The following is an 11,476-nucleotide window of genomic DNA, read 5'->3' on the forward strand; positions in this document are numbered from 1 at the left end:
GTCCCCCATTCTCTCACACGTGGGCACTGTAAAATAAGTCCAGCTTCCAGAACAGCAATGTGAGCTGAGACCTGACCTGGGGTCACTGCACGCTCCTGGGGCTGGACGTCAGCGTGCCCGTTGGGGAGACGCCAGTCAGCCCCGTCACACTCGTCGGCTCTCTGTCTAGTCTGGTCCCCTGCTCTCAGGACCAGGTGATGTGTGAAGCTCTGCAGCGGTCCGTCAGCCTGTGACCCCGGCAGCAGCTGGCCTCAGAGCAGGACAGGGCGTCCCTGAAACAAGTGGCGAGTCGTGTTCTGCCTTCTGCCGCGGCCTGAGCCTCATTCGGAATTAGGTTGCAGACTCACTGCAGTGCTCTCACCCACGCGCACAACAGACTGCTTCCGCTCGCAGAAAAGGCTACCGAGGTTGAAACATGGATTCGCTGCTGTGCTGTTGCTGGCAGTTAGGGGGCTGCCTTTAGGCCTGAACGCACAGTGTGGGCAACGGTGTTAGCCTCGTGAAACAAGAGGTGAGTTGACAGCTGCCGTGCGAGCGATCCTGTTGCTCCCTCGATTTCACGTAGGGGACCCCTCGCCCCGGTCTCTCCCTGACGGACACGTAAATTCCCTCCAGCTTCAGGAACGGCAACGTTAGGGAAAGCGCAGGGACGCCACAGCATTGCCTCTTTGTGTTGCCAGCCGGGGACCTAGGCATCCAGGCACACAGAGTACAGCAGTGCTCCCCTCCTAAAACAAGAGGTGACTCGAGAGTAGGCTTCCCTGCCGGCCTGTTTGTCAGTCAGCGTTACGTTCAGGTCCCCTCTCTTAGGCTTTCACAAAAGCACCCAGCAGATGAACTTCACGCTCAGGGAGGGCGATCTGTGCTGAGGCCCGTACACTGGGCCAGCCGATCTAGCTCCCCGAAAACAAGTGCTGGGTCGAGAGAGGCCTTCTGCCCGTGCTTCTCTCTGCTTCCGAATTCACCTGGGACCACTTCCCCAGGTTGGCACACAAACCCAGTTGAAGGAAATGCTGCCACCCTGGGAAGAGGCGAAACGAGCTGAAGCTGGGACTGTTTACAGACTTTTTTTTTTTTTTTTTTTCTCTCAGGTCCGTGTGCAGGACTTAGCGTTGCAGGCACACATGGAACAGTGGCGCTAGCTTCAGGTAGCGGGAGCCGAGTCGAGAAGTGCCTTCTGCACTGGCCTGTGTCTCCCTCGGATTTACGAATGGACCCCGCGACCCCGGCTCTCCCCCACGGTGCACGGTAAACTTCCTCCCTCAGAGAGGTGGACGGTAGCCAAAGCAGGGCTTCTCCACAGTGTTGTTCGTTCGAGGGAGGTGCCTGGACAGGGGCCCTCCACACAGCTGTGCCAGAGGAAGGCGAGTTTCGTGAAACTAGAGCCGGTTCGAGAGGTGCCGTCTGCAAGGGCCTGTTTCTCCCTCGGTGTTATGTATGGAACCCGTTCCCCACGCTATCACCCGCGGTGCACCGTAAACAGCTTTCTCCTTCAGAGGGTCGAGGGTAGCTAAAGGACGGTTTCTGCACACTGCCGTTCCTTCGAGGGCGGTGCCTGCATAGTACGCCTCCCCACACACGTTGAAGAGGAACGCTCTTTTCATGAACCTGGAGCTCGCTCGAGAAGGGCCTTCTGCACCCGCCTGTTTCCCCCTCCGCGTTACGTCTGGCACCTGTTGCCCGGGCTCTCCCTCCCGGTACACCGTCAACTGCCCTCCGCTTCAGGGAGGTCCATGGCAGCTACAGCACGGTTTCTCTGCACTGTTGTTTCTTCGGGTTAGGTGGCTGGCTTTCAGCTTGCATGCACACACACTGGGCAACGGTATGAACCTCTTGAGGCGAGAGCTGAGTTGACAGCTGCTTTCTGCGCCATCCTGTGTCTCACTCGCTTTTGCATCTGGGACCCGTCCCCCATTCTCTCACACGTGGGCACTGTAAAATAAGTCCAGCTTCCAGAACAGCAATGTGAGCTGAGACCTGACCTGGGGTCACTGCACGCTCCTGGGGCTGGACGTCAGCGTGCCCGTTGGGGAGACGCCAGTCAGCCCCGTCACACTCGTCGGCTCTCTGTCTAGTCTGGTCCCCTGCTCTCAGGACCAGGTGATGTGTGAAGCTCTGCAGCGGTCCGTCAGCCTGTGACCCCGGCAGCAGCTGGCCTCAGAGCAGGACAGGGCGTCCCTGAAACAAGTGGCGAGTCGTGTTCTGCCTTCTGCCGCGGCCTGAGCCTCATTCGGAATTAGGTTGCAGACTCACTGCAGTGCTCTCACCCACGCGCACAACAGACTGCTTCCGCTCGCAGAAAAGGCTACCGAGGTTGAAACATGGATTCGCTGCTGTGCTGTTGCTGGCAGTTAGGGGGCTGCCTTTAGGCCTGAACGCACAGTGTGGGCAACGGTGTTAGCCTCGTGAAACAAGAGGTGAGTTGACAGCTGCCGTGCGAGCGATCCTGTTGCTCCCTCGATTTCACGTAGGGGACCCCTCGCCCCGGTCTCTCCCTGACGGACACGTAAATTCCCTCCAGCTTCAGGAACGGCAACGTTAGGGAAAGCGCAGGGACGCCACAGCATTGCCTCTTTGTGTTGCCAGCCTGGGACCTAGGCATCCAGGCACACAGAGTACAGCAGTGCTCCCCTCCTAAAACAAGAGGTGACTCGAGAGTAGGCTTCCCTGCCGGCCTGTTTGTCAGTCAGCGTTACGTTCAGGTCCCCTCTCTTAGGCTTTCACAAAAGCACCCAGCAGATGAACTTCACGCTCAGGGAGGGCGATCTGTGCTGAGGCCCGTACACTGGGCCAGCCGATCTAGCTCCCCGAAAACAAGTGCTGGTTCGAGAGAGGCCTTCTGCCCGTGCTTCTCTCTGCTTCCGAATTCACCTGGGACCACTTCCCCAGGTTGGCACACAAACCCAGTTGAAGAAAATGCTGCCACCCTGGGAAGAGGCGAAACGAGCTGAAGCTGGGACTGTTTACAGACTTTTTTTTTTTTTTTTTCCTCTCAGGTCCGTGTGCAGGACTTAGCGTTGCAGGCACACATGGAACAGTGGCGCTAGCTTCAGGTAGCGGGAGCCGAGTCGAGAAGTGCCTTCTGCACTGGCCTGTGTCTCCCTCGGATTTACGAATGGACCCCGCGACCCCGGCTCTCCCCCACGGTGCACGGTAAACTTCCTCCCTCAGAGAGGTGGACGGTAGCCAAAGCAGGGCTTCTCCACAGTGTTGTTCGTTCGAGGGAGGTGCCTGGACAGGGGCCCTCCACACAGCTGTGCCAGAGGAAGGCGAGTTTCGTGAAACTAGAGCCGGTTCGAGAGGTGCCGTCTGCAAGGGCCTGTTTCTCCCTCGGTGTTATGTATGGAACCCGTTCCCCACGCTATCACCCGCGGTGCACCGTAAACAGCTTTCTCCTTCAGAGGGTCGAGGGTAGCTAAAGGACGGTTTCTGCACACTGCCGTTCCTTCGAGGGCGGTGCCTGCATAGTACGCCTCCCCACACACGTTGAAGAGGAACGCTCTTTTCATGAACCTGGAGCTCGCTCGAGAAGGGCCTTCTGCACCCGCCTGTTTCCCCCTCCGCGTTACGTCTGGCACCTGTTGCCCGGGCTCTCCCTCCCGGTACACCGTCAACTGCCCTCCGCTTCAGAGAGGTCCATGGCAGCTACAGCACGGTTTCTCTGCACTGTTGTTTCTTCGGGTTAGGTGGCTGGCTTTCAGCTTGCATGCACACACACTGGGCAACGGTATGAACCTCTTGAGGCGAGAGCTGAGTTGACAGCTGCTTTCTGCGCCATCCTGTGTCTCACTCGCTTTTGCATCTGGGACCCGTCCCCCATTCTCTCACACGTGGGCACTGTAAAATAAGTCCAGCTTCCAGAACAGCAATGTGAGCTGAGACCTGACCTGGGGTCACTGCACGCTCCTGGGGCTGGACGTCAGCGTGCCCGTTGGGGAGACGCCAGTCAGCCCCGTCACACTCGTCGGCTCTCTGTCTAGTCTGGTCCCCTGCTCTCAGGACCAGGTGATGTGTGAAGCTCTGCAGCGGTCCGTCAGCCTGTGACCCCGGCAGCAGCTGGCCTCAGAGCAGGACAGGGCGTCCCTGAAACAAGTGGCGAGTCGTGTTCTGCCTTCTGCCGCGGCCTGAGCCTCATTCGGAATTAGGTTGCAGACTCACTGCAGTGCTCTCACCCACGCGCACAACAGACTGCTTCCGCTCGCAGAAAAGGCTACCGAGGTTGAAACATGGATTCGCTGCTGTGCTGTTGCTGGCAGTTAGGGGGCTGCCTTTAGGCCTGAACGCACAGTGTGGGCAACGGTGTTAGCCTCGTGAAACAAGAGGTGAGTTGACAGCTGCCGTGCGAGCGATCCTGTTGCTCCCTCGATTTCACGTAGGGGACCCCTCGCCCCGGTCTCTCCCTGACGGACACGTAAATTCCCTCCAGCTTCAGGAACGGCAACGTTAGGGAAAGCGCAGGGACGCCACAGCATTGCCTCTTTGTGTTGCCAGCCTGGGACCTAGGCATCCAGGCACACAGAGTACAGCAGTGCTCCCCTCCTAAAACAAGAGGTGACTCGAGAGTAGGCTTCCCTGCCGGCCTGTTTGTCAGTCAGCGTTACGTTCAGGTCCCCTCTCTTAGGCTTTCACAAAAGCACCCAGCAGATGAACTTCACGCTCAGGGAGGGCGATCTGTGCTGAGGCCCGTACACTGGGCCAGCCGATCTAGCTCCCCGAAAACAAGTGCTGGCTCGAGAGAGGCCTTCTGCCCGTGCTTCTCTCTGCTTCCGAATTCACCTGGGACCACTTCCCCAGGTTGGCACACAAACCCAGTTGAAGAAAATGCTGCCACCCTGGGAAGAGGCGAAACGAGCTGAAGCTGGGACTGTTTACAGACTTTTTTTTTTTTTTTTTTCCTCTCAGGTCCGTGTGCAGGACTTAGCGTTGCAGGCACACATGGAACAGTGGCGCTAGCTTCAGGTAGCGGGAGCCGAGTCGAGAAGTGCCTTCTGCACTGGCCTGTGTCTCCCTCGGATTTACGAATGGACCCCGCGCCCCCGGCTCTCCCCCACGGTGCACGGTAAACTTCCTCCCTCAGAGAGGTGGACGGTAGCCAAAGCAGGGCTTCTCCACAGTGTTGTTCGTTCGAGGGAGGTGCCTGGACAGGGGCCCTCCACACAGCTGTGCCAGAGGAAGGCGAGTTTCGTGAAACTAGAGCCGGTTCGAGAGGTGCCGTCTGCAAGGGCCTGTTTCTCCCTCGGTGTTATGTATGGAACCCGTCCCCCACGCTATCACCCGCGGTGCACCGTAAACAGCTTTCTCCTTCAGAGGGTCGAGGGTAGCTAAAGGACGGTTTCTGCACACTGCCGTTCCTTCGAGGGCGGTGCCTGCATAGTACGCCTCCCCACACACGTTGAAGAGGAACGCTCTTTTCATGAACCTGGAGCTCGCTCGAGAAGGGCCTTCTGCACCCGCCTGTTTCCCCCTCCGCGTTACGTCTGGCACCTGTTGCCCGGGCTCTCCCTCCCGGTACACCGTCAACTGCCCTCCGCTTCAGAGAGGTCCATGGCAGCTACAGCACGGTTTCTCTGCACTGTTGTTTCTTCGGGTTAGGTGGCTGGCTTTCAGCTTGCATGCACACACACTGGGCAACGGTATGAACCTCTTGAGGCGAGAGCTGAGTTGACAGCTGCTTTCTGCGCCATCCTGTGTCTCACTCGCTTTTGCATCTGGGACCCGTCCCCCATTCTCTCACACGTGGGCACTGTAAAATAAGTCCAGCTTCCAGAACAGCAATGTGAGCTGAGACCTGACCTGGGGTCACTGCACGCTCCTGGGGCTGGACGTCAGCGTGCCCGTTGGGGAGACGCCAGTCAGCCCCGTCACACTCGTCGGCTCTCTGTCTAGTCTGGTCCCCTGCTCTCAGGACCAGGTGATGTGTGAAGCTCTGCAGCGGTCCGTCAGCCTGTGACCCCGGCAGCAGCTGGCCTCAGAGCAGGACAGGGCGTCCCTGAAACAAGTGGCGAGTCGTGTTCTGCCTTCTGCCGCGGCCTGAGCCTCATTCGGAATTAGGTTGCAGACTCACTGCAGTGCTCTCACCCACGCGCACAACAGACTGCTTCCGCTCGCAGAAAAGGCTACCGAGGTTGAAACATGGATTCGCTGCTGTGCTGTTGCTGGCAGTTAGGGGGCTGCCTTTAGGCCTGAACGCACAGTGTGGGCAACGGTGTTAGCCTCGTGAAACAAGAGGTGAGTTGACAGCTGCCGTGCGAGCGATCCTGTTGCTCCCTCGATTTCACGTAGGGGACCCCTCGCCCCGGTCTCTCCCTGACGGACACGTAAATTCCCTCCAGCTTCAGGAACGGCAACGTTAGGGAAAGCGCAGGGACGCCACAGCATTGCCTCTTTGTGTTGCCAGCCTGGGACCTAGGCATCCAGGCACACAGAGTACAGCAGTGCTCCCCTCCTAAAACAAGAGGTGACTCGAGAGTAGGCTTCCCTGCCGGCCTGTTTGTCAGTCAGCGTTACGTTCAGGTCCCCTCTCTTAGGCTTTCACAAAAGCACCCAGCAGATGAACTTCACGCTCAGGGAGGGCGATCTGTGCTGAGGCCCGTACACTGGGCCAGCCGATCTAGCTCCCCGAAAACAAGTGCTGGCTCGAGAGAGGCCTTCTGCCCGTGCTTCTCTCTGCTTCCGAATTCACCTGGGACCACTTCCCCAGGTTGGCACACAAACCCAGTTGAAGAAAATGCTGCCACCCTGGGAAGAGGCGAAACGAGCTGAAGCTGGGACTGTTTACAGACTTTTTTTTTTTTTTTTTTCCTCTCAGGTCCGTGTGCAGGACTTAGCGTTGCAGGCACACATGGAACAGTGGCGCTAGCTTCAGGTAGCGGGAGCCGAGTCGAGAAGTGCCTTCTGCACTGGCCTGTGTCTCCCTCGGATTTACGAATGGACCCCGCGCCCCCGGCTCTCCCCCACGGTGCACGGTAAACTTCCTCCCTCAGAGAGGTGGACGGTAGCCAAAGCAGGGCTTCTCCACAGTGTTGTTCGTTCGAGGGAGGTGCCTGGACAGGGGCCCTCCACACAGCTGTGCCAGAGGAAGGCGAGTTTCGTGAAACTAGAGCCGGTTCGAGAGGTGCCGTCTGCAAGGGCCTGTTTCTCCCTCGGTGTTATGTATGGAACCCGTCCCCCACGCTATCACCCGCGGTGCACCGTAAACAGCTTTCTCCTTCAGAGGGTCGAGGGTAGCTAAAGGACGGTTTCTGCACACTGCCGTTCCTTCGAGGGCGGTGCCTGCATAGTACGCCTCCCCACACACGTTGAAGAGGAACGCTCTTTTCATGAACCTGGAGCTCGCTCGAGAAGGGCCTTCTGCACCCGCCTGTTTCCCCCTCCGCGTTACGTCTGGCACCTGTTGCCCGGGCTCTCCCTCCCGGTACACCGTCAACTGCCCTCCGCTTCAGGGAGGTCCATGGCAGCTACAGCACGGTTTCTCTGCACTGTTGTTTCTTCGGGTTAGGTGGCTGGCTTTCAGCTTGCATGCACACACACTGGGCAACGGTATGAACCTCTTGAGGCGAGAGCTGAGTTGACAGCTGCTTTCTGCGCCATCCTGTGTCTCACTCGCTTTTGCATCTGGGACCCGTCCCCCATTCTCTCACACGTGGGCACTGTAAAATAAGTCCAGCTTCCAGAACAGCAATGTGAGCTGAGACCTGACCTGGGGTCACTGCACGCTCCTGGGGCTGGACGTCAGCGTGCCCGTTGGGGAGACGCCAGTCAGCCCCGTCACACTCGTCGGCTCTCTGTCTAGTCTGGTCCCCTGCTCTCAGGACCAGGTGATGTGTGAAGCTCTGCAGCGGTCCGTCAGCCTGTGACCCCGGCAGCAGCTGGCCTCAGAGCAGGACAGGGCGTCCCTGAAACAAGTGGCGAGTCGTGTTCTGCCTTCTGCCGCGGCCTGAGCCTCATTCGGAATTAGGTTGCAGACTCACTGCAGTGCTCTCACCCACGCGCACAACAGACTGCTTCCGCTCGCAGAAAAGGCTACCGAGGTTGAAACATGGATTCGCTGCTGTGCTGTTGCTGGCAGTTAGGGGGCTGCCTTTAGGCCTGAACGCACAGTGTGGGCAACGGTGTTAGCCTCGTGAAACAAGAGGTGAGTTGACAGCTGCCGTGCGAGCGATCCTGTTGCTCCCTCGATTTCACGTAGGGGACCCCTCGCCCCGGTCTCTCCCTGACGGACACGTAAATTCCCTCCAGCTTCAGGAACGGCAACGTTAGGGAAAGCGCAGGGACGCCACAGCATTGCCTCTTTGTGTTGCCAGCCTGGGACCTAGGCATCCAGGCACACAGAGTACAGCAGTGCTCCCCTCCTAAAACAAGAGGTGACTCGAGAGTAGGCTTCCCTGCCGGCCTGTTTGTCAGTCAGCGTTACGTTCAGGTCCCCTCTCTTAGGCTTTCACAAAAGCACCCAGCAGATGAACTTCACGCTCAGGGAGGGCGATCTGTGCTGAGGCCCGTACACTGGGCCAGCCGATCTAGCTCCCCGAAAACAAGTGCTGGGTCGAGAGAGGCCTTCTGCCCGTGCTTCTCTCTGCTTCCGAATTCACCTGGGACCACTTCCCCAGGTTGGCACACAAACCCAGTTGAAGGAAATGCTGCCACCCTGGGAGGAGGCGAAACGAGCTGAAGCTGGGACTGTTTACAGACTTTTTTTTTTTTTTTTTTCCTCTCAGGTCCGTGTGCAGGACTTAGCGTTGCAGGCACACATGGAACAGTGGCGCTAGCTTCAGGTAGCGGGAGCCGAGTCGAGAAGTGCCTTCTGCACTGGCCTGTGTCTCCCTCGGATTTACGAATGGACCCCGCGCCCCCGGCTCTCCCCCACGGTGCACGGTAAACTTCCTCCCTCAGAGAGGTGGACGGTAGCCAAAGCAGGGCTTCTCCACAGTGTTGTTCGTTCGAGGGAGGTGCCTGGACAGGGGCCCTCCACACAGCTGTGCCAGAGGAAGGCGAGTTTCGTGAAACTAGAGCCGGTTCGAGAGGTGCCGTCTGCAAGGGCCTGTTTCTCCCTCGGTGTTATGTATGGAACCCGTCCCCCACGCTATCACCCGCGGTGCACCGTAAACAGCTTTCTCCTTCAGAGGGTCGAGGGTAGCTAAAGGACGGTTTCTGCACACTGCCGTTCCTTCGAGGGCGGTGCCTGCATAGTACGCCTCCCCACACACGTTGAAGAGGAACGCTCTTTTCATGAACCTGGAGCTCGCTCGAGAAGGGCCTTCTGCACCCGCCTGTTTCCCCCTCCGCGTTACGTCTGGCACCTGTTGCCCGGGCTCTCCCTCCCGGTACACCGTCAACTGCCCTCCGCTTCAGAGAGGTCCATGGCAGCTACAGCACGGTTTCTCTGCACTGTTGTTTCTTCGGGTTAGGTGGCTGGCTTTCAGCTTGCATGCACACACACTGGGCAACGGTATGAACCTCTTGAGGCGAGAGCTGAGTTGACAGCTGCTTTCTGCGCCATCCTGTGTCTCACTCGCTTTTGCATCTGGGACCCGTCCCCCATTCTCTCACACGTGGGCACTGTAAAATAAGTCCAGCTTCCAGAACAGCAATGTGAGCTGAGACCTGACCTGGGGTCACTGCACGCTCCTGGGGCTGGACGTCAGCGTGCCCGTTGGGGAGACGCCAGTCAGCCCCGTCACACTCGTCGGCTCTCTGTCTAGTCTGGTCCCCTGCTCTCAGGACCAGGTGATGTGTGAAGCTCTGCAGCGGTCCGTCAGCCTGTGACCCCGGCAGCAGCTGGCCTCAGAGCAGGACAGGGCGTCCCTGAAACAAGTGGCGAGTCGTGTTCTGCCTTCTGCCGCGGCCTGAGCCTCATTCGGAATTAGGTTGCAGACTCACTGCAGTGCTCTCACCCACGCGCACAACAGACTGCTTCCGCTCGCAGAAAAGGCTACCGAGGTTGAAACATGGATTCGCTGCTGTGCTGTTGCTGGCAGTTAGGGGGCTGCCTTTAGGCCTGAACGCACAGTGTGGGCAACGGTGTTAGCCTCGTGAAACAAGAGGTGAGTTGACAGCTGCCGTGCGAGCGATCCTGTTGCTCCCTCGATTTCACGTAGGGGACCCCTCGCCCCGGTCTCTCCCTGACGGACACGTAAATTCCCTCCAGCTTCAGGAACGGCAACGTTAGGGAAAGCGCAGGGACGCCACAGCATTGCCTCTTTGTGTTGCCAGCCTGGGACCTAGGCATCCAGGCACACAGAGTACAGCAGTGCTCCCCTCCTAAAACAAGAGGTGACTCGAGAGTAGGCTTCCCTGCCGGCCTGTTTGTCAGTCAGCGTTACGTTCAGGTCCCCTCTCTTAGGCTTTCACAAAAGCACCCAGCAGATGAACTTCACGCTCAGGGAGGGCGATCTGTGCTGAGGCCCGTACACTGGGCCAGCCGATCTAGCTCCCCGAAAACAAGTGCTGGGTCGAGAGAGGCCTTCTGCCCGTGCTTCTCTCTGCTTCCGAATTCACCTGGGACCACTTCCCCAGGTTGGCACACAAACCCAGTTGAAGGAAATGCTGCCACCCTGGGAGGAGGCGAAACGAGCTGAAGCTGGGACTGTTTACAGACTTTTTTTTTTTTTTTTTTTCCTCTCAGGTCCGTGTGCAGGACTTAGCGTTGCAGGCACACATGGAACAGTGGCGCTAGCTTCAGGTAGCGGGAGCCGAGTCGAGAAGTGCCTTCTGCACTGGCCTGTGTCTCCCTCGGATTTACGAATGGACCCCGCGCCCCCGGCTCTCCCCCACGGTGCACGGTAAACTTCCTCCCTCAGAGAGGTGGACGGTAGCCAAAGCAGGGCTTCTCCACAGTGTTGTTCGTTCGAGGGAGGTGCCTGGACAGGGGCCCTCCACACAGCTGTGCCAGAGGAAGGCGAGTTTCGTGAAACTAGAGCCGGTTCGAGAGGTGCCGTCTGCAAGGGCCTGTTTCTCCCTCGGTGTTATGTATGGAACCCGTCCCCCACGCTATCACCCGCGGTGCACCGTAAACAGCTTTCTCCTTCAGAGGGTCGAGGGTAGCTAAAGGACGGTTTCTGCACACTGCCGTTCCTTCGAGGGCGGTGCCTGCATAGTACGCCTCCCCACACACGTTGAAGAGGAACGCTCTTTTCATGAACCTGGAGCTCGCTCGAGAAGGGCCTTCTGCACCCGCCTGTTTCCCCCTCCGCGTTACGTCTGGCACCTGTTGCCCGGGCTCTCCCTCCCGGTACACCGTCAACTGCCCTCCGCTTCAGAGAGGTCCATGGCAGCTACAGCACGGTTTCTCTGCACTGTTGTTTCTTCGGGTTAGGTGGCTGGCTTTCAGCTTGCATGCACACACACTGGGCAACGGTATGAACCTCTTGAGGCGAGAGCTGAGTTGACAGCTGCTTTCTGCGCCATCCTGTGTCTCACTCGCTTTTGCATCTGGGACCCGTCCCCCATTCTCTCACACGTGGGCACTGTAAAATAAGTC

This window comes from Mirounga angustirostris, unplaced genomic scaffold (assembly GCF_029215605.1).
Source record: "Mirounga angustirostris isolate CCGP_5_RB_7025 unplaced genomic scaffold, mMirAng1.0.hap1 SCAF_7, whole genome shotgun sequence".
Taxonomy (NCBI): domain Eukaryota; kingdom Metazoa; phylum Chordata; class Mammalia; order Carnivora; family Phocidae; genus Mirounga; species Mirounga angustirostris.